The following is a 22,214-nucleotide window of genomic DNA, read 5'->3' as shown; positions in this document are numbered from 1 at the left end:
TCTGCAGATAAATTTTAAGCCAAAGATACCTATACAGTACACATTTTTTACATGTAATACCACGTGTGGATATGATGAGACCTTATTTTGAAGAGGCTATGCACTAAAGTTCTGTGGTTAAGCCTAACTTCTTCCAGAAGCTGGTGGATGTAAGGAAGGAAGGAACCAAAACTCTGTAGACTCAATGCTTACATCTGGTCTCAAAAATGCAAATTCTCTTTAACCCGAGGGTAGGAATAGCAACTATTGGAAAGACAGTAGTTTACCAACTAACAACATGTTTCCATACTTCATTCTTGGCAGATTGAAGAGGAAAAGAGAAAAAATGAAAGAAAACTGATTTTTCCCTTCTCCCATCAGAAAATGGTTATCACTAGAAAGTGTATGTATGTGTCCCCAGGATGTCTATATCACAAATGAAAAAGCCTTTATGATTAATTTCCTTAAAACGTTTTTAAAAATTGCAGGAACTGTACAAATGTGATCTGGTGACAATATACATGCAATTTGAATAGTTAAAAAACCAGGTTCACAGCATCACCTGCAGTCTTAGCCATCAATATAAAGAAAAACCCTAGCAACACCACCTCCATCCCCTAAAACACCTATTGCCTAAGCAGTCTAATAGAAATCAAGTAACAAAGTGTATCCAAAAATCTATTCAATTCTTTCAAGTTACTTTTTTCTGTTCTGGAATTCATAAAACATAATGTTGCTGAAAAACACATGTGAAGATAAAGTCCTATGCAACTATTCAACAAGATAATGGAATGTAAAAGTCATTGAGTAGCCCAAATGGCCTCTGGAGGGTCTGAAAAAGTGGCAGCAGAAGTCCCTTTAACTATGATGCCAACAGCCACAACTATGCAGAGGAAACAGAGAGGGAATAAGTAGTCCTAAATATAACCCAAAATTCTTTTTCTCTATGTTCCTCCTACTACTAAATGAAAAATGTAGTGGCAATAAAGGGTTTTCTGCTGATGATCTTCTGTATGAGATGAATTTCACCTTTGATGACAATTTTGAAAAATATTAAACAAAGTTAATGGAATTCTGAAGTAGAGGAGTTGGAGGCGGTGGGGGAGGTGGGGAGGGAATGGTAGGTTTGTGAAACTAAAAATGTTTCACAAATGAAACCCCAGATGTATGGGAATTTTCCATAAGGCAAAAAAAGTTATATTTGTTATTAATTTCTTTCTTGTAAATAGAGTGGAATTTGTGTTCGAATTACAGGTTATTATTATTTATACTGACACAGAAATAACTAAACAACCAGAAGCTATGTTCAAAAATATAAAACCTTTTCTTTTAATTTTATATAATATTTTTATTAATCTGAACTATAAAAGGTCTTATTACTTGCTTGAAATTTAACATTTTAATCCATAAAGTTAATGGAGCTTTATGCATCTTCTATGCACCTATGCTTTATATGTTTTCACATTAAATTCCTAACATGTTAAAAATACGTAAATCTTGGGAAAAATTTAGGAAAAGGAATCTATATTAACTCTTTCCTATGAAACTGTTTTTCCAGATGGTGACATAACAAAATACAGTAAAAGGTATAACAGTAGTACATCACCTTGTTATTGTCAATTCAAGGGCATACCTGGAGATTCAGATGGTTGGGAAAAAGTTCACAGCTGTGATAAGTGTCATGTCCTATTACAATTTCATGACAAGCATAGTAGTAATTTTACATATGAATATACCCACTGCAGAGCATGAAAAGTTTATGATTCACTTAACTACCAAACATTGGAGGCACACATTATGCATAAGGGGAAAGAAAATGTTGAGATTTTGGAGCAGAGGTAATGTTCTTGTTTCTCAACAGAGTAAGAACCACAGTCCTTTATGTTTGCAGCAAATCACTGAGATGAGAATAATTTAGCTTAATCCAGCTGGAACAGTAGAACAAACAATGCAAGTCACGGTCTTCTCTGTGTTTTTCTAGTTCACTGAAGCTAGCATCAGTGCCAGTAATAGCATTTCTGAGGCTAAGAAGTCAAACTCAAGTGTTTAATGAGACACTGCGCTTGTCTTTACAGTTCTATTAAAATATAGCTACTGACCCACGTTTCTTCTTGGTTCTGAGTGATTAACAATGCTCACTGCATCTATGATAGAGGGAGGAAGTGAAGGTCCTCTAATGTTTTTATCTTCAGGAGTATGGATCTGAGACAGGACAAAGAACTGGAAAATAACCCTATTTCTGATTCCTTTGTCTTGTCTATGCAATGACATATTTTGTTCTGTCAAATCAAACCTTCACACGGAATGGGAGAAAAAGCAAGACACCTTTGACACAGAGACTAGAAACTCCATAATTCACTAATGATGGAGAACACATGAGCCAGGAATGGATGCATTTTGGTCAACTGTGGGCAGGTAATTGTTGATTATCTGGGAACCCCATTTGAGTTTCCACTTTATGCAGTTCCTTCTGCAAGTTCCTTCTTGATGCATTCAGGTATTTTCAAAGATATTACTTTGTACTTCTACACTAGTAACTTTTGTTGCAGAGTGAACACAAGTTCCATTTTCTTCACTTAAGCTACCTGTCAGTCTTTTAAACTTGTTTTTAGTGTATGATTATGCAATTTCTGTAGTACATAAACTACAGAACATACGTGTAAACAGAAAAACCAACACTTGCTCATTTTATTTATGTGCATTTCACTATAAACCTTCTCAGCATTAGGAGTCTATCCTCTCTATTAATCTATGTCATCCTGTGGCAGCTACCCATCAAGTCTGCTTATTCTATATACAACCCTGTTTATAAGCTAAGTAAAAGTCTAGAACACTTGATGTCTTCTAAATACAAATTTCAACCATTTCACAATCAGAAAGAATAAAATTAGTAGGCTAGATTTCAACCTAAACATGGTGATTTGATCTCAGTGTAATATTATTATATAATAATTTCCTGTTATGAGTGATAGGAAGAAAGTCGCTGTATCACTATGATACATGCTATATGAAATCAGCTTTGATCATGCAAACCTATTGTTACTTTAGCATCACTTGAAGGAACAAAAGTCTCCTCTAAAAACCACAAAATCTCTAGAAATCTTCTGGAATATTTTCTATTGGGTTTTTTAAATCCTTTGAGTCTTATTTATGGAAAGGATTTTTAGAAGTGTTTTACAACGTTGCTGCATTATGCAATGAGTTTTTCTTCGCGTATTTACTAAGCTCACATTTAATTGGAAAATGATAACCTGTGCTTCATCTGCTAGAAGACTATTTCACATTAGAAAGGATTTTATTTCGCTACAATAAATCTTTTTGTTTTAACTCTGATTGTTTTGACCTATTTCTTCTCCTATTCTTAGCTCACAAAGAGGACATTAGGAAAAACCTGAGACTGGTTGAAGCCTCTGCTATTGTGTTGAATAAAAATAATAAAGCAGAGTGGCCAGTGAGAGCCATAACTGGTAGGAGAGGATGTTGCTTCCACAGTATTCCTGTCACACCTGGCTAGCAGGCCAAATATTGTCAGGAAATATTTTCCTCTCCTTTTTCACCTTCTTTCTTTCTTCCTCCTCTCTTTCTTTACTCTTTTAATCTGTTTTCTTCTTTTACTCTTTTCCTTCTCTTGTGAGTAACTTAAAACCAATGAATTGTGTTTTGCTAAACCTGGTATATTGATTGTTTGTAGTGGAGTGTTTTTTTGTGGAATGGGTCTTTGTGCTGGGTGTTTTAGTGAAATATTTTTCTTGGCTTTATTTTACTCCTGTAAAACCTTTTGCCAAAATGTCTTATTTTTCTCATTAAATTAAAAAAATTCTCGTAGAGCAAACTGTGTAGTTTTTCTCCAGATGTGAATTTGAGGTTGTAATAAACCAAAAGGCTTTTAAAAAGTCTTAAATAAAATGTAACCATTCTGGGCAGTTTATGGTTTAAAATCCGGAGTGTAACACTGGTAAATCAGATTGTCCTGGATTACTAAACATTTCAATTTCAAAAATCTCTGTTTACATACAACATGCAGTTCAGGTACACATTAGATTAAGGTCAAATGCTGCTATCTGTAAAACTTGGTTGGTATTTCTTAATATTTACATTTTACTATTCAAATTGTATTTGGACCCTATCTGTAAGACGACATGAAAAAGACTCTCTCAAAAATCCTCATTTCCCTAGAACTACATTGATCCTTTCTGAGAGTGACTATCCAGGAGAGCAATATGTTATAGAAACACACACAAACAGAAAGGCGGAAAATGAAGATATTAAATGTTTCTAACCCTAACATTAAAAAAACAAATCAAACAAACATAAAACCCCCCAAAAACATTGGGGGTCTGCAAAAAAAGATTTTTTAGAAAACTGTTAAAACTTTGTACAGCTGCACTGCCAGATGGGACATTATATTGTATGATGGGGGAAATTGCCACTTTAACACTTAATACTATTCTTTTCTCATAAGATGTATTTTAGAAGTAATTAATCCTTGTGTCAGGAAAAGACTTAGTTGAAAAATTTTTTAGTGACTGGTAAAAACATTTATTTGGAGTCTGTAAAAAACCCAGCTACTACCTATTTCCTGAAGAACTGATGAGGATAAATAATGGATCTGTTTTTCCTTCATATTATCTTGGCAAAGACCAAGTGATTTTGGGAGCCATTGAAAGACATGCATGAAAAATGAGTTTGAAATATATTTAAATAATAATCTAGCAATTTTACACACATTTTTTACAAGAGTGATCAAATTAACAAGGTTAAGTTTACTGAACTTTCTCCTGGAAGTATTATTTTCTTATATTTCTTACTCAAAGAGCTATATGACTTACAAAACCAAATAAAAAAACAAACAAACAAACAAAAAAAGCCCCAAACCAAAACAAACAAAGAATCAAAACCAAAACTAAAACCAAACCAAACCAAAACCAAAACCAAACCAAACAACAAAAAAACTCTATTGCATTAATTTCTAAAACTCCTCATAGTCCAACATTGATTATTAGAGGAGCTTTCATCTCGCAATGTAAGTTTAAACATAGATAGGGTTTCAGGTATGCTTTTCCAAGGAACTCATTACTTGACATTCAGATGCAAGTAAAGAAAAGAAAGGAAAAATGCAACAGCAGCCACCATCACCACAGTGGTATCTCATATTGGTATTCTGAAGGGAAGCATTACTGACACAGTGTTACAGGAACTATCATAGTTACAGACCAGGGGAGTAAATTAAAAACAGTATGATAGCTGTCTTCACATTTTTACAAGCCAAGCAACATGATACTTGAGATTGGGTTCTGTTTTAGCAACACATTTTTACAAGCCTGCTGCTGTGATTAAACTGAGTAGTCCTTGTGCCTTTGCTGCTCAAAGGGGGCAGCACAAACTGCATATATAGTCTCGTTTTGGAAGCTTCCCAAATTACAACAGGAGTCCATGAAGTCTACCCATATGATAACGTGTTCTCCCAGGAAGATTTAAAGGTTAACTCCAAAATAGCTCTTCCATGACCTTCTTAGACCTATTTTCTCCCACAATGTCTGGCTTCCTTAAAACTAGATTAGATTTCTTTCCCTATGTAAAATGATGAAATACAACTACCATATCTAAATGTCTCTTCACATGAAGAATGGTATCTAAGAATGTATTCTGAGACAAAGAAACTTCTGAAGTAAATGGACCTGGATAGTGTAAATGCAGTGTAACTAGGACACACTTACATGGTAGAGACATTCTGATCTTAAAGAACACTGTTCTTTTTTTTTTCCTGTTCTTTCCCAAAGTTTTACCAATTGCATAATCCTAAAAGAATAATACTTTTTTTCTTATTTTGGTAATCTGAGAAAAAGCAGATTATTATACAAATAACAGATAAACATTAACTCACTAGACAGCCATGACTGTATATTTGCAATAAGACATTACAGCTTTTGCTCAGTTCCTCATAATTAATATGTTGTGTCTGTGCTCAGTTACATGGAAAGTAAAATTATAACCCAAATTCCTCCCTCTGTACTTCCTTGTGTTTTAGTAGAAAAGCAAATACTTTACTTTTATCAGGGAAACTAGTAAGGAAGACAATGAGAAGAAGTATGTACTTAACCTATAGACATTTTGCTACAAAAGGTAAAACAACAGTAAAAGTGGAAGTGAAAGCTTCCTCACCATTCCTCAAGTCTCAAATCAGCCTCACATGTGATTTACACGTGGTTTAAAATTTTTAGAGCTTTTGCTATGACTAAGGACACTTTATGTGTTCAAAAATAATAATTTCCTGCTATCATAAGAAATACAACTGTAACCTAAAAATTGTAATAGCAAGTTTAATAGCATAGTAAAGAAAATGAAAAGCTAAATAATTAAATTTGAATTAGAATCCTTGAAATTAATCAAACATAAAAGAACTCCGATAAGAAAAGAATTGTACAAATCCCTTGTGTACTTGCGCCATCTACTGGATACTGCTGAACGATGACAAAAATTAGACAATAGCGCACTCAATTTGCTGGCAGAATTCTGGCAGAAATATGTCTCTACTTACTCCCCAATAAATTAAAAACTGATACATAATAATACAACTGAGTGTTCAAGTTCCCAGAAACTGTTACATGGACAAATGTAGGTTCTCTTCTACTTCAAGACTTGCAGAAAAATAAATCAATCTGCCTTGAACAACTGCTACCTGGGTCAGACTCTTCAGAAGAGTTTTGCTGAAATTAGGAAACTTGTATTTGGTGTATGCAAAAAATACCCCACATCTGCAGAACAACAGATGATGCTGTCTCTTTTTTGTGGTCAAAATACTTAAATGAAAGTTTATTGTTTAGTTCCCTGTCTGGAGAAACACCCTCTGGTTAAAGGAGTGTCTGGATGTTTCCTCAGAACTATTACAAAATGTTTAACATACTCAAAAGGCAGGTGCTAAAAACTTTAATTTGAAAAAAAAAACCCAAATGTTTTAAAGTTTGAGCTTTACAGATGATACATTAAAGCTGAGGTTTATCAGAGGGATTTAGAAGACAGTAATCAAAATGTAAAACACACACGCTCTGAGTCTCATGGCTATGCATGTTTCCATTGACTTCAATTAGCCTTGAAAACTACATCAGTGATCAATAAAGAACTTTTGTCTGCTTATAGAAAAAAGCCCTCTTTCTTCATAGAATTTTTTTTCTACAATATTAAGGTAAAAATTGACAAGGAGTCACAAGGAATACTCTGAGTACTGCAAACTGGCATCTGATCTGTCTGCAGATTTAAGGGAGCATAGCAAAATTATGTCCAAGCTAAGAGTTTTATCCCATCCTGTAAATCTTGAATTAATTGTATCCCCAGCAAGTTTAGCAGAAGGAACCTTGTTAACCCTAGGAACTAACTGACCTGCACAAACAAAGCCCCTATAGACTTGGAAAGGAGGTAGGTCACTACAGTCCATATATGGAATTGACTGGGTTGCTAACCACAGAATCATAGAATCAACTGGGTTGGAAAAGACCTCCGATATCATCAAGTCAAACCCTTGATCCAACATTGCCGTGGTTACTAGACCATGGTACTAAGTTTTTACATCTCATCGTAAAAACCTCCTGAGACGGTGAATCCACCACTTCCCTGGGCAGCCAATTCCAGTGTCTGATTACTCTCTCTGTAAAAAATTTCTTCCCAATATTCAACCTAAAACTCCCCTTGCAGAGCTTAAGACTGTGCCCTCTTGTCTTACTGATAGCTGCCTGGGAGAAGAGACCAACCCCCACCTGGCTACAACCTCCTTTCAGGGAGTTGTAGAGAGTGATGAGGTCTCCCCTGAGCCTCCTCTTCTCCAGGCTGAACAGCCCCAGCTCCTTCAGCCTCTCCTCATAAGACTTGTGCTCCAGTCCCTTCCCCAGCCTCGTTGCTCTTCTCCGGATCTGCTCCAGCACCTCAACATTCTTCCTGAACTGAGGGGCCCAGAGCTGGACACAGCGCTCCAGGTGTGGCCTCACCGGCGCTGAGTCCAGGGGAAGAATCACTTCCCTGGTCCTACTGCCCACACTGTTCCTGATCCAGGCCAGGATACCATTGGCCCTCTTGGCCACCTGGGCACACTGCTGGCTCATGTTCATCTTCCTGTCAATCCAGACTCCCAGGTCCCTTTCTGTCTGGCTGCTCTCCAGCCACTCTGTGCCCAGCCTGTAGCGCTGCATGGGGTTGTTGTGGCCAAAGTGCAGGACCTGGCACCTGGCCTTGTTGTACCTCATCCCATTGGAATCAGACCATCTCTCCAGTCCAGGTCCCTCTGAAGAGCCCTCCTGCCTTCCAGCAGATCAACACGTTCCCTCAACTTAGTGTCATCTGCAAATTTGCTAATGGTACGCTCAATCCCCTCATCCAATCATCAATAAAGATACTAAGTAGAACTGGACCTAACACTGATCTCTGGGGGACACCAGTAGTGACCGGTCACCAACTGGATGCAGCACTGTTCACCGCCAGTCTCTGGGTCTGTCCATCCAACCAAACTGGGTTGCTCCTCCCTCTGGCAAACATATTCTTGGGATTGCAGAGGACCTGGGTGCTCTTGGTGAGGAAATCCAGTGTGTAACTCAAAGAGATTTAGCTGTAGGGGAAAATAACCCTTGATTTGAGTTGTATGTTACAGAATCTTTTATAGCAGGAACTACCTGAGCCAGTGGAGGATAAACCTCACAGGAAAAACTGGGTAAATGCAGCTGTGACCCCACTTGAGTTGTCTTTGACACCCAACAACTCAACACAATATCCTGCTTCTCCTATCTTGAACACTACAGTTTAGCAAGACCGAAAATGGAAAGACAGAAACTTATCTACGGAAAAATGTGGAAGCAGAAAAAAAAAACAAACCATGAAAAATGCTGAGAACTCCATACTTATATTGCCTGTAACAATGAGAATAACAACTCAATATTCCAAAAGACTCTGAATTTCATGTAAAACAAATAGACAGAAGTATCACACTGCACATAAATTTAAAACTGTATGCTCTTCTGCCATAGTCCAATCTTAAGACACTATTCCAATGTCACAGAAATAAAAGTATCTGAAAATTTTTATAAAAAATAAATTTATACTACCATTCTGGGAAGTTTTGTCATGTCTCACCCAAAAGTAGACTCTCTCCTTAAAACTGAATCCATGTCCCTCCATCCAATTAAAAACACAAAGTAAAAACAAAACAAAAACCCCAACAAAACAGCCAAACCCCCAGATTTTTTATTTAAAGCCTGAAAACAGTAAGGTACTGTACAACTTTCAGAAAACAAAAGAAATCTCTTTGAGGGTCTTTTTGTACATGTAAATGGTATTTTTATAAAATTTTATAAAATTAACTCCTTGTTAAAAGGTGAAGCATATGGTGCAAATTCATCTGTTGTTGAAACATGGGCCCATATAAATGTGCTAGTTTAAAGGTAAACTGGCAGGAGAAATGAACCGAACTCAAAAGAGATTATAAATCAGAGTTACAATTTAATAACAATAACAAAATAAATACAATTATACGGACAAACAATTGGTTTTAACCCACAAAACCCAGATGTGTAACCCAGTACCCTGGGGTACGAACAGAATGGTGTTCGTTGGCCCCTGTGCTGAGCCCAGCATGGTCCCCTGAGTCCAAAGTAAAAGGGGAGAAAAACCTGTTGGTGAGAGTGCTGGTTGCAGTCTGGTCGAGAGTGGTGGTTGCAGTCCAGTCGAGGTTCTGGTTCTCCTCTGGATCTGACGAATGGGGCCCAGAAGTCCCAGGACCCCAAGATTATGTACACTCAGGTTCGAGTGGGAATGTCCAGTACTTCCCCCAGGGCAGGGAGTTCCACAGTGGGTTATTGTGAGTCATGAGATATTTTTGGAAACTTTCATGGCCCATTAGCAGATATGATCCCTCAGGCTGGGTGTGGAGGTGCTAATGACTCTCCAGAGGGGAGTTATCACACCTGAATCATTGGTGTGAGGATAGGAACATCCTTCTATCTCACGGGCTTATTAACATCCAGCTTATAGCCTGAGAGGTCAGGGCAACTGCTGCAAATGGTCTACTGTTAATAGTTCCTGGGAAATGACATAGAGGGTGTAGAATACACAGTTTGGGTTACACCCACACAGTGATGAACTGGTCCTGGCTGCTCTAACTAGGACAATACTAGCTGTATATATATAGCCGTATGTGTATGGCCAGTCTTCGCGAGCAAAGATTTGGGAAAGGTCTTTACCCTTCGAGCCTGCGCAGTGGATTTTTTAGGTGAGACACAGTGTGCGCTGAACTGAGCCCACCCTTTAATCCTGAGGTTCATCTGCCGGGGCCGAGCAAGCTTGGACAGTGGCAGTGAGGTCCTCAGGACGTAGGTTTGTTTAGAGTGACCTTCTCTTAGATGGATGGCCTTACAGGGCTGACGAGCTCCATCTGCCCGGGGGGGGTTTTCCCTGACCGGGAATCAAACCCGGGTCGCAGCGGTGAGAGTGCTGCATCCTAACCACTAGACCACCAGGGCCGTATACTAGTTTTAAATAAAGCCATGATCCTACAAGATTTCAACATTCATCTAAACTAAACAAATAAATGAAAAGTTGTGATGATAAAGAATGAATTGTTTAAAATTTAAAAATTACTAATTTTTCATCAGTGAACCCTAAAATAAAAACAAGCCATATCTTGAGTTCCCCAAGAGTGGACAGTTGTGATATATATACTACATATTAACAGTCAGAGGCTTACACAATGTGCCTTGTATTTCATGCTTCTGTACACTTTCCTGTTAGAGCAGTGTAAAATATCAGGGTTTAACAGAGTCTTGGAATATCTTTACTTTCCTAAAGTGGATTTTACACTGTAAATTAAGATTGAAAAATTGAACAGAGTAGAAGATATTAAATGATCTCAGAATTTAAGAACACAAAGTTTTTAGCTTTCTATTTTGGAAGACTTTAGCATTCACAACGTAACAAAGCCGATATATGCATCCAATTGGTGGTACTCCTGTGCTGGTTCAGTTCTCCTCCTGACAATATTTGTGAGCAGTTCTTTATGTAACTTGATTAGGATCATCTTGAAGGGTGGAATTTCCATAGTAGTGAGACACAGTTCAGTTTCCAGTTACCATTCAAATGTTCATGGATAAAAAATAATTACTTCCAAGATAAGTACTTTACCTAGCAAGGGAATATAGTTTCAAGTTTTTGAAACTTAGGAAACCCACATTCTGTCATGAACTAAGGTTTTAATCAGCTCTATATAGCTTAACATTCAGGCCTCCACTTGTATGTGCACATATATACCTAATTTACTACAGTCAGCTAGCCATCTAGAAAGTAGAAACAGAAAATATTAATACACAATAGAATTTGGCACAAATTAGTTCTCCAATTATACACTCCTTTTTCTCATTCACACTCCTGACTGGATTTCCAAGTTCTTGTTTTTCTGCATGCATTTTTGCAAATATCTCTAGACATTACAAACAATGTGTAGCAGAGCAGAGCTTTAAAGCTTATTTAATACAAGCACATTTCACAAGAGTTTTTAGTAAGTCTTCAAGATTTCGAACTGAGCTAAGCATTAGAAAACTGCACCTGAAGGTTTATGTACTTAACCTTACATGAACATAAACTAAACCATCTATATCAAAAAGAACTAGTTGCATCTCAGTTTGGGCATTTTTCTTTCTTGTACTAAGCTATATTAAGAACTACAAACAAAGTATACCTGTTCCTATCTTAGATCTCTGACCATACCAGACATATTAATTTTAAGAAACATTTAGGATACTTGCATGGGGATAGGATACCTCTTAGCAAGAAAACTTGGCTTCAGTGTTAATCGCCAGAGAGTCACCACTTTGAGAGTAGTACCTTGGGTCTTTGTCTCACTGGCTGAGTCAGTCTGTTTTGACAAACATCTCATCTCAGCTTTGTTAATGTTGCAATGGCATTAGCAAAGTCATTGTTCATATGGACAGTAGCACTTATGTTACACGACTGCTGGCCGTGACCAGTCTGACCATTCACAAGACTCTCTGACAGTCACATCATAGATTTTAACTGCTGGGACTGAAGTCCCTTTGCAGCAGAAGGGTCCTTAAACACTTTACTCCTTACACACACCATTTACACACAGTCAGACCAGTTTTCCTTACTAGTTTGACCCTTGATTTCTCTTAGCAGAATCTTAGAAATCGTGTTCCACCAAGCCATTTATCCAGAGTGCAGTAACACAGAAATAGCTTGAGTTGGTGCCTCTGAGGAGGGAGTCCCAACAAAGGAACCCCTGGGCTTTTATATCCTCACAGTCTAAGAGCTCCCTGTACCCAATGTATTCTTCAACAATCACACTAACTACCTTTGATTATAGCAGTGCCCCTAGATAACAAGTAGGTTAATCTCGTATGGCACAGCTGTACCGATGCTCAATAGCAGTGCTACAATTGGCAAAGAAAGCACCAGGGCAGCTGAAGGTGCCCTGCACAACTATCCTCACCGCCTTTCCAACACCACCTTTCACCGAAGGTGATGGGCAAAGGTGTAAAACCTTCCTAATGGAGCAGTAGATATTGTCTTGGGGACCACAGGTGTTTGTGGTCATATATATACACATATATGTGTATAAGATGCACAGTATCTACACACATCTTGGGTTGAGAGCCTAACAGCTTGTAAATATGTTTTACCCCTTTCAGTATGCAGGTGGGATATATGGAAAATCAGAAACAAATAAGAAGCTTTAATGTAGACAGACCAGAAAATCTTTCCAGTTACCATATTGTCTCCTGATGGAAAGGACTGAATTCTCATCATGGCCTAAAATCATAACTACATTTTCACAGGACATGCAGGTTTTTATAATGAAACTATTGTTAAAACATGTTCTACCTTGCATATTTTTGTTCAATGTAGTATGGCTTTAGCGAATTATGACACAGATACTCTGCAGTGAGAAGATAGCGGCGGGCCATAAAGCATAAGAAGATAGTCTGTACATGTATTGTCAGGCAATTGAAGACATTTGCCAATGCCTACCAGCAGGCATAACTTGTTTCCAAGTGCTCTTAACATACATATATATAAATGGATGATGGAAGCTTTACTCACCTCAGTAAAGCTAGTTTGGCCGAACAAAATATATACAGTGTCCTATGAAGCCAAGCCATTTACCATCTTAGTTTCAGGAGAAGAAAACAAACAAGCAAAGAAAATCAAAGCAAGATGGTGTGTCTTAAAAACACTTATAAAAATGTCAACCTGACGATTTCTCCTGTAACAGTATTGCCTGATGCTTCCGTCAGCATTTTGTCTGATATTAGCATGTTGCATAACTCTGCACTTCCTACATGAGAGATTTGCCAGAAAGAGAAAGCAATGACAAATCAAATTACATTTTGCCAATGTTACCTTTAACTACGAGGAGTGGTGATGAACAAGTCTTTGGACTTGTTTGTCTGTTGTCTGTTTTACATGTTATGAAGGATGGTATCTTTTTTTTTCTGGTTGTTCATCATCTAATACACATTCAATTTTTTTAAAGTATTCATGAGCTCAAGAATTGCTGTTCTTGCATGTTGTGTTAGGAGGGATCTGATGGATGGGTGGAGAGATGGCCGTCAAAGCAAGTGAGGATGCTCAACTGAAGAAAGATTTCTGGAGTGTAAGATGGGCAGGGAAACACAGAACAGAAGTCACTTGCAGACAGGAACATGCAGGGAGACTCCTGAGAAGATATAGGAAGCATACGTACTGCCAAGTTTTCAGAGAAGGCAGACAAAGATATTCTTCTAAGGATATAGAGGTGTATGTGTGAAGAACTGGAAAGCACTTGGAGAGCAAGGCCATGGGAAAAAAAAAACAACACCTGCTCTACAAGAGCATAACGAGCAGGGAGACACTGATTCCAGTTCCTGTCATTTCCAACTGTCAAAAGTTGAATTTTAATTTCTTTGGAAAAAATATGGCTTGCCATAGTTGCTATTTCATTAAACCTCGGTTGGAAGTCTTTCAGTATTTTCAGTGCATTTATTTAAAAAAAAAAAAAGGGCCAGCATATATACTCCAAGACAGATTCCAACCTTGTAAAAAATACGTAGAGTAGCAATTAACATTTGATAAAAGTTATGCCCACAGAAATGTGAACTTTGAATTGTATCCTACAACACCATGGCACAATCCAACTCTATGTAGGAGCTGCAAGGGAAATTCACCTGATCTTCATCAGTACTAAAACAGACATTTAAAACTGACATAGAATTACTTATAAGAAGAAATATATAAAACAATAGTAGTCATTATTAATAATAAAAAAAAAATACTTAGGGATATCTTGAGAGGTAGGTTAGTTTCCAATATTTTAATATTATTGCAGTCCTAGAGTGAAAAAAATACATAATGTAGAAAGCTAGTCATTTCCAAGTATGAGGATGTTTCACCCACTAATTATATAAAAAGGATAGAAGCAGTTTCAGCTTCCACAGATACCAAGGAAATTCCAAACCAGGAGTGCAATACAACCTGATTACTAAGAGACCAGTTGTCTTTATAATTCTGTAGCACAGAACATATTTTCAAACTTTTCTCCTCAACTACGTGTATCTGAAGAATGCTCTTTTATAATGAAACCCAAGATTCATCTGTTCCTTTATTTCAGAAACCTGGGTTTTAGAAAAACAGTGAAATCTACAGCAAACCTTACAATTAAAAACATCAGGGGTGATGACCTTTGCAATACCCACGACCCAAAGAAGCTTCTTTTAAGAACAAAAGTATGAAACACCTCTTTATGTCCTACTGTTCAATTTTGAGCAGACTACCACCCTTAGGTCTAAAGAGAGGAGATTAAATATTAGTAATAAACATGATGGGAGCAGGGAGGGAAAAACACGGGGAGGGGGGAGGAAGGGGGCATATAAAACTGTTTCTTACTTTGAATCACCTTTTCAGATTTCTTATAATTCCAGTGTTTAGTCTGGCTAAAATTGCATAAGAGACTCAGAAAGAGTTGGTTCAAGTGAAAAGCCCTAGAAATTTCATCATTATGAAAACTCTTTTCAAACTCCTAATTAAAATGTTATGCAATTATTTAAAAAGTTATTTCACTCTTCTACTTCTAGTAAAATATATGAAGTTTGTAACTCATAAATAAGAGATAACATTTACTATAAAAAAGAAATCTTGGTTTTGTAAAGACAACTCCAAATAATTAGCTTCAAAAAACAGAGCTCTAACAGAGTGGGGAGGAGAACTGTCATCAGCTCCCATGTCTACTGGTCTACTCTTAACATACATAAACAGTGAACCAAAATCCTAATCTGTATGTGGTATTTATCCTCTCCTCTTAATTTATATTCACGTTGCAATCTACAGCATTCAGCTTAACTTAAATACTTCTTGCTTTAAGGTGTCTCGTAGATGCATAACTTGCTCCATTTAATATTTATTATTTACCAAAGAGATATATAAATTCCAAAGAGAGTAGTTATTGATGCTCTTCTTAAAGAAGTACTTGATTTTTTTTCTTTCAACTGACTATCCAGCTCGTACAGTGATTGCAATAAGTTCGCCTTTTATAGATTATTGACCCAGTTTACTTCCATTTCATTGATAACCCATTATCATATATCACAGTACCATAATTACTGATACACAGGACCCTGCCACCTGTAGCCTGCAGGTAATGAAATGGAGCCTTGTGAATGCTTGTCAGTTATGAGTAACAGCTGCTCAGAAGTGTGGTAAATTGAAAGACCAAGTTACTGATCTGGCCAACACACAACCCTCCTGAGAACATCCTTACAAGAGCTCCAGCTCAGGTACCAGTGAGAAATCAGTTTCAGACTGCCATAGCTGCAGTTGATGATATATATGGCAAAGAAAACTCACATCACCTTTCATGGATTTAATACAGGCATTTCAGCCATTAAACTAATGACTCATACTAGTATCTACTATAATTCTGGCAGCTTTAAAACAAAATATATTTATTTATTTCAAACAAAATTTCCCAAATGTGGGCTGTGTTCACAATCTCTATCAAAATAAAGCTGACATTTCAACAGTCCAATAATGAATTGCTTTGTTCTGAGTGATACTGAGCTTTCAGAGCTCTTTTGTTTTCTGACAACTTGAATTTCAAATTCATTTAGAGCTGCTTCCTGACACAGTTTTTGATCATCACAATTATGTCTTCAAGAACTATACACAGGCTTTTATATTTCTGCTCATTTTCTTAAATAATTTAGAAAAAAACATCAATAGGGAAATTAAATTCTTTCTCCACCCCACCAAGAACAGAGAAAGATGTAACATGGAATTTTTAACTTAAAATTTAGACTGCTTTTAAGAACTGCTTTTTTTTGCACAGAACAAAAAAAAAATAAAATAAAAAAAAATTGGTCCTGCATTTCACTTGTGGAAAATGCATTTATTAGAGAATAATGGCAATAGGTATTAAAGAATTGCATTATTGAACAATATCGATGCATGAACCATTTCTGACTGTAAATATATTTGGTTTTATAGTGGTGACATGGGAAACTGGTTATATATTTGGTAAAAAAAAATTAGATTTAAATCTCCCTTAATGAGTGACAGTTGTAAATGAAAAGAGCTGTGATAAAAGAACACAAGGATAAGCAAAGAGATGTCTAATAATATTTTTCAACATTTGCAAAGCATATGAATTTATAGTACTATTCATCAATATGCTTCATCTCACATATCCATATTCATCCAATTTGTATCAGAAAAGAACAAACAAAACCACAGACACATCTGTGAACATTTAAATCAACCTCATCCTTATACTACTGGAAGTCTCACTGCCAACAACCACATAAATAACAACACAGAGTAATATTTTGTAATCTCAATCTTCATTTTTAGAAAACAGCTCTATACAATGTAGAAAAAAAGTGACAGTTTACTCTACATCTCTATTACGCAGATTAAATGGCAAATTGAAAGCTCTTTATGCCATCTATTTAAATGTATTTCTCTACTTTCCACTTAGAATATCCACTAATTATTTACTATTGTTTTTGCAATTTTGCATGAAGGAATCCTATTAATCTTACTTTTATTTCATGCACCTAAAGCCCCCAAATAAACTAATATAACCAATATTTCATCTACCACACAGAAGGTGAAACACAGACTTATTTCTGAAATGTGAAATCTGTATGCTACCCGCTGAATATGAACTGCTATATCTGCTACACCTACAGAATATGAATAAAAATTTGCCAAAATGATCAAGCAATTTTAGGATGTCTCAAGTTAGGCATCAAAATACATCCTGCATGGAGGAAGCATACTCAGCATCATTTAATTTAGTAGCCTTATAAATATTTAAATCAATTGAAAATTCCAGATGCATGCCAGTAATTATACTGCAGAGGGGTGTCCAAATGATAGTTGGAAGTTTTGTTTTTTCTGCTGTTATTTGGTTACTGGGTTAGACTTAATGATAGGTTATGTGATAAACAGAGATCATCTCCACACATACAGAGTATCTCAAGCCAACAACGGCAAGATGGGGAGCAGAAAACCATACCCAAATGCCTCCCAAGCCCATCACATGGGCCACCAGCCCATCAAAAGCTGGACTCTACAAACCCAGAGGAACACGTGAATGCAAACACATGAGAACCCAAACTGAGAACTCCCAAAGAACAAACACCCTCACCGGGCCTCTCCCCGGGCTGTCTCAGCAAAGCATCAGCCCCACTGTTCAGGTGTGAAATGCATCACAACAGGTCAATGGAGTGGCTCTAGAGATCACCTTTCAAATGAAGATAGGGAATAACTGCCCACAAGTGTCAGATGTGTAATGGGATGCAGGTGAAGAGAATTTTGGAATTCCATGAGGCTTAGTATGGGATGTTTAGAGAAAGAAGAAAAGGTGGAGAAAAGGAGGCATTAAGGTGGCTTGATGAGGAATAAGCATTGGAAAATAGAGAGAGAGGGGGATGAAAGGGGCTGGTCACATACAAACACATGGTTGGTCAGGCTACATGTCTGGCCAGGTTCTGCCTCTTAGCACAGTTTCCTCTCTTATTACACCCTAATTTTTCCTGGGTGAGGGACTCAATCTGTATGCTCATGTGTGGGAAAGTAAGTGCGCCAACTGGAGTGGGACTAGGGGTTGGAGACCCACATGCCCACGTTGCCAGACATCAGAGTTAGTACAGAGGTGCAAATGATGTGTGAGCACATGCAGAGATCAAGCCAAACCAGTCAGGGAGCAGGCAAAGTGGCTTAAAAGCCGAGGTGGGTGATAGTAGGGGCGTATGTATGTGTACATGTGTGCAAGAGTGACACAATGAGAGGAGCTGGGCATAAGGGACTCTAGGGAAGTCCTGGAAAGTTTCTGGAGAAACCATAGAGTCTGGTGGTCTCTAGGAGTGAGACCCACTTGTGCATAGGTACCCACATTTGTATAGACATGCATGTATTTGTGTACCCATACATGTACGTGCCTGTTTCTCTCTCTTTGGATTAAGGTACCTGGGAAGAACAAGGATCCAGCACCAGGCTGTGTACAAGTCTGGCTGTTGCAGGCACCTGCAAGGTGTGCATGCAGGTGTGCATGCAAGTGTGTGCAAAGGGATCCGTATGTGCTGCTGGCAGCTGGGCTGCAGACCTGAGAACCCACACGTCTAGTTACTGGCAACTGGGAAGACTGGGATCCAGAGCAGCTACTGGGCTCAGCTGCTGTAGAGAGGCATATTGTACACATGCAAATATATTCCCAGTAGGGAGCCTCCATCCTGCTAAGCCAGAGAAGAGAAAAAAATGAGACTGGATTTAGGCTTTCTAACAATTAGGTTTACATGCAACAGTAGAATTGTGAAAATTTAAAAATAATATGCAGACTATGCATGGTGCTGGAAGATGCAAAATATTTCACTTAGTTGGTTTTCAATTCATTTGTAACAAGTGAGTTTTGGATTTGCATCTGATTTGCAAGTCTTGGTGACTGCAAACAATGCTCTTTCCAGGCTTCAGCTAAGACAAACTTTAAACTCAACAATGTCACTGCTGATCATGCACAAAACATACAAAATGCACAGGTATTACAACTTATATATATATATATATATATAGTCCAGATAATGGAACTGGAAGAATCCAAAGTTTCAATCTTGCAATTTATTAAGCACATTTATTCATTCATTTATTCATTCAGCATTGCAGACACTTGCATACTAGATAGAAGATAGTTGAAAGATTAACTCTTACAAATCTCCCACTAAGATACCAAACCAAAACAAAAAAAAAACCAAAACATCAGCAGAAAGAACCCAACACTACCAGAAAAACACAGAATGCTGCAGCAGAATGCAGAATGCAGAACTCAATTCTTGAGTTTACCCTATTTGTTTTTTTTTCCCAGAAACAGGGCATTACAAAATAACCTAACTGTGGTTGTTTGACCCTGACAGGATGCCAAGCACTCACCAAAGCTGCTCTATCACTCCCCCCTACAACTGGACAGCATAAAACATTTATAATGAAAAGCTCATGAGTTGAGATAAGGACAAGGAGAGATCACTCATTGATTACCATTATGGGCAACAGACTTGACTTCAGGATATTAACTGAATTTATTACAAATCAAAATCAGAACAGGATAATGGGATGTAAAAGAAAAATCAAATCTTAAAAACACTTTCTCCCCATCCTTCCCTTCTTCCCAAGCTCTACCTCCTCCACCCAGTGGTGCAGGGAGACATGGAATGGGGATTATGGTCAGTTAATGACAGTGCTTCTGCCACTGCTCAGGGAGAGAAGCCCTTTCCCTACTCCAACTTCGGGTCCCTCCCATGGGAGACAGTCCTTCACAAACTTCTTCAGCGTGAGTCCTTCCCATGGGATACAGTTCTCCACGAACTCTTGCATCATCGGCCCCTTTCCAAGGGGTGTAGTCCTTCAAGAATAGGGTGCTCTAGCGTGTGTCCCCACAGGGCTACAAATCCTGTCAGGAAATCTGCTCCAGCACGGGCCTCCCACGGGGTCACAGGCTGGTTTTGGGCATCCACCTGCTCCAGCATGGATCTCGTCCGTGGTCTGCAGGTGTATCTCTGCACCCCTGTAGACCTCCATGAGCTGCAGGGGGACATCCTGCCTCACCATGATCTTCACCATGGGCTGCGGGGGAACCTTAGCTCTGAAGCCTGCAGCACCTCCTTCCTCTCCTTCTCCATTGGCCTTGGTGTCTGCAGAGTTGACTGACCTTGGTGTCTGCAGAGTTGTTCCTCTCACACATACTCTCTCCCCTCTGAGCACAGTTACCTCTGTGCAATAGCTTTTTTTTATCTTCCTAAATCTGTTATCACAGAGGTGTTACTGCTTTTTCTGGTTGGCCCAGCTTTGGCCAGCATCAGGTCCATCTTGGAGCTGGCTGGCATTGGCTCTGTCAGACATGGGGGAAGCTTCTGGCAGCTTCTCACAGAAACTACCACTGTGCCCTTCCACCTCACCCCCAGTTATCAAAACCTGGTAATATAAACCCAATACACCTAACCTAAACAGTCTTAAGTTTAGCAGTTATGAAATGTCTTGTGTGTCTTGCAGAAATGAATAGTAGCTTGGATTTCATGTAAAATGGGACCTCTATTTGCTAGTAATGAGGATTTACAAAATCTTTTTCTAGTCAAGTTTCTAGAAACTAAGAGAGTCTCAAACAGCGAGCCAGGCTTAACACTGTAGTAAGATGACAATTTAAGCAACATATAACTTTGTAAATGAAGTAGGAAAAGTTAAAGCCATATTGAATTCACTGGACTTCTCTCTTCAAAGAAGTTCGTGAGTTGCATACTGGAGTTAAACTCTGGAGTTAACTCACAGAGGTATTTAAGTGAAACTACCTTATGTGTCTGGATACAGGATTAACTGATCCCAGAATTTCCTATTCCTCCCCACTGGTTGTCTTTCAGTAGTATGTCACCTCTCTCCTCATGAGAGTTGACAAGGGGTATCAAGTCGGTGAGGAGGGCAGCAGGACCAAGGTGTGAGCAGAGAGTTGCTAGCTGACTGTGTTAATCCCATCTCGTTTTCGCAAAATGTCACCAAGTACTGTGACAGCAATAAACTTCAAAATTCAAACTTAAAGCACATTTAACACAGATGTTGCTAGTAGCAACAGAGTAACACTGTCATTGTAACCTTTTCTGTCAAGATGATTGCTACCAGTCTTTCAAAATATAGCATCTTATGTATTCCTCAAATATATAAATCATGCACAGATTTTATATATATTATGCAATCAGGCTGCAGAAAACCACTTTTCTGCAAACGGATTTCTTTTTCTGTGCAATTTTTTTTCTGTGGACATTAATTTTATTCAGATCAAACAAATTCAAAAAAGTCCTTAATTAATTCTATTAAGCGGTATTTAATAATATTGATTTTTTAGTTGGATTCAGATTAACATATTGTTATACTGCTTTTCATTCTCTCAAGTGGTCCAACTGCTTTAATATATATAAATATATATATATGTATGTATATATATATATATGTGGACAGTTTCTCGGACTGCCTCCAGCACCACCTGTAGTTCACATTTCACACATACTTCCTAGATCTGTTGAAAGGACAAACAGATGCTTTTTTACCCTGTAGGATATTCAAATGAATAGTTCAAAAGTTTAGAAGGGGGGCAGGTCTAAATGCCTTACCCATTTATCTCTAGAGTTACAACAAATAACAAAACATTTGTGTGTGCAATACTGTCAGCAGTTATCTGTGTTCTACAAACTTCTTTCCCATAAGCAACCAATCCAAATTTTTGCATATGTGTTCCCAGAAATACTTTGTTTGTTTGTTTTAATTTTTTAATGAATTTGCATTAGACAGGGTGGACACCTGATGTATACAGTTCAAAATTTAGCATACAATATCTGTACAGAATTAGTGATAGAGCTTCCTGATTTGCAGCACTAGATCAACAAAGTCTTCTTTCAAAATTGTGAACTCACGGTGGACACTTCAATAAGCATGGTCCTCTGTTCACGTAGCTTCATTTATTACAAGCATATGCCTCACTTCCCTTCATCCTCTTTCCCACAATGTTCTTATTTTTCTCCTTTTCCTCTGTGCCATCTGAAGCCTTTCACTTTCTTTCCTCCCACTCCGACTTTCCCCTTTTGGCTAGACAGCCTAAAGTAGAAGTCCTATGCATGTCAAAGCCCCAGCAGGTACTAACTGCCTGCCTTGGCACACCCACAGGGACAAGGCCACCT

The 22,214-nt window shown here is 38.0% G+C and overlaps 1 protein-coding gene across 5 annotated transcripts in view; it reads right to left on the bottom strand.

The window, feature by feature from the left end:
* Positions 1 to 22,214, bottom strand: part of CDH12 (cadherin 12) — a 528,112-nt gene that overhangs the window by 361,322 nt on the left and 144,576 nt on the right. For 2 of the 5 annotated variants that reach the window (XM_051799387.1, XM_051799393.1), the window contains exons 1-2: positions 7,357 to 7,420; positions 6,659 to 6,734 (exon numbers count right to left, since the gene is read on the bottom strand). The exons of 1 other annotated variant lie outside the window; for it this stretch is intronic. The gene's annotated coding sequence lies outside the window, so the exon portion shown is untranslated. Of the gene's footprint in view, positions 1 to 6,658; positions 6,735 to 7,330; positions 7,421 to 22,214 lie in introns of those variants that run through there. 2 more of the 5 variants (XM_051799388.1, XM_051799390.1) reach the window with 2 other exon arrangements.

The sequence above is a fragment of the Manacus candei genome, unplaced genomic scaffold, assembly GCF_025592945.1.
Source record: "Manacus candei isolate 608988 ecotype Guabito, Panama unplaced genomic scaffold, ASM2559294v1 h1tg000049l, whole genome shotgun sequence".
Lineage (NCBI taxonomy): Eukaryota > Metazoa > Chordata > Aves > Passeriformes > Pipridae > Manacus > Manacus candei.
Note: the sequence above shows the minus strand (reverse complement) of the source record. Positions and strands in the feature narration are given on the sequence as shown.